This window comes from Myotis brandtii, unplaced genomic scaffold (assembly GCF_000412655.1).
Source record: "Myotis brandtii unplaced genomic scaffold, ASM41265v1 scaffold802, whole genome shotgun sequence".
NCBI lineage: Eukaryota > Metazoa > Chordata > Mammalia > Chiroptera > Vespertilionidae > Myotis > Myotis brandtii.
In genome coordinates, this window is record NW_005371230.1 from 216,402 (window position 1) to 217,984 (window position 1,583).

At 49.7% G+C, this 1,583-nt stretch overlaps 1 long non-coding RNA gene across 1 annotated transcript in view; it reads left to right on the forward strand.

The window, feature by feature from the left end:
• The first annotated feature begins 6 nt into the window (after positions 1–6).
• The window catches only part of LOC102255564, a 6,196-nt gene continuing 4,619 nt past the window's right edge, over positions 7–1,583 (forward strand). The window contains exons 1-2 of the long non-coding RNA XR_001360119.1: positions 7–467; positions 833–928. This is a non-coding gene — a long non-coding RNA (uncharacterized LOC102255564). The remainder of the gene's footprint in view (positions 468–832; positions 929–1,583) is intronic.

The following is a 1,583-nucleotide window of genomic DNA, read 5'->3' on the forward strand; positions in this document are numbered from 1 at the left end:
CGGAAAAACTCCAACGCGCTAAATCCAGCTCCTTCACTTGTCCGGGGGCCACTTAGCTCGGCGGTGACTTTGTGCTGCGCGCGGTACGAAGCCCTTTACGTCCGTCATCCCGTATAATTCTTTCAGCAAAACCGAGGTGGGCGGTACGGCCTTGATTTGCAAAGGAACTTGCCCCAGGCCTTGGGGCCCACGCGCCCTGGGACCGCTGCAGGCCGGGGCAGAAGTGCGAGGCTGCGGCCTGTTCTCAGCCTCCACATTTCCCCTCCGCATCCCCCTCCAGGAAGCACCGCCGAGCAGCCAGGAGTCTTTCTTGGCTCCTGACCCAAGTACCTGTCCTTCCCCTGGTCTCACTTTTAAGGGAGGTTCCGCCTTCCCTGACCCGTTCACATAGATCTGAACATGCACCACGGTATGAAGAGATGCACCTCCTCCGAGGGAGGGGGCTGTGTGACGCTGGCCCAGTGCATGTGAGTGAGCGAGGGGCCGTGGAACGGAGACCCCGGCCCAGGCGGGAGGGGGATTGGCGCCCAGGCCCTGGCTTTGCAGCTGTGACTCTCACATGTGTCAGAGTTCGTGTGATACAGCGAAACCATGATTAACTGAGTTGCACGTGAAGCCCATCCGTAACATTGTTTTGGAGCCGAATAGAGCAACATTAGCAATTGCTATCTCACTGCTAAGCACTTAAAAATGTTGCTCCATTGAAAGAAAAATGTATTTCTGATTTATTTTGTTGCTGTGGAAAAGAAATTATCCTACATTTTGAAAAAGAGAGGCACTTTAAAATTGAGACTATCTCTAAGTTGTGAATCCAACATTTTCCTTCCGCCAGAGAACATTGCCCATGAAAAGATGAGCTCTGGGGGTTGTTGCGCCAGGAGGCAGCTGCTTAAAACCACAGTCCTAACAGCAAAGGAAACGTTAACAGGTAGGGGATTGAACTGGGGCTTTGATTTCCATGTTATTAAATAAAATTCTGCCACCATGTAAATCACACACTCATGTATTAGGCTATGTTTCTACAGTGCTTGAGAAATTTTCAGTATTCAGTATGATTTCAAGTTTACGTTCTAAATACCCTAAGCCTTGATTAAGAAAGAGGGATGGTTAGTGGGAAGGGGAAGTAGCTAAGAGTGTTAGTTATCTACTCGGAGGGTAACTAGGAAGATTTCATGCTATGCCTGAGTCCCCCCTGCCCCCATCACACCTGAAGGCGGGGGCCTACTCTGTCACTCCCTGCTGACATTCTCAGGAGGTCCTCAGAGAAAGTGAGAGAGAGTGGGAGAGGGAGAGAGAGATGGAAACATTTATGGGAGAGAAACATCAATCGGCTGCCTCCTGCACTCCCCCTACTGGGGATCAAGCCCACAACCGGGGCATGTGCCCTGGAATTGAATGGTGACCTCTGGGTGCATGGGTGGACACTCGACCACTGAGACACACCAACAGGGCTGAAGAAATTGCTCTTTGACTGATGATTCAAAGTCCACTGTTTTCATTTTTACTTTCTTTTTTTTAAAAAAAAACACTTTATTGTTGCAAGTATTACATATGTCCCCCTTTTTTTCTCCATTGACTCTCTC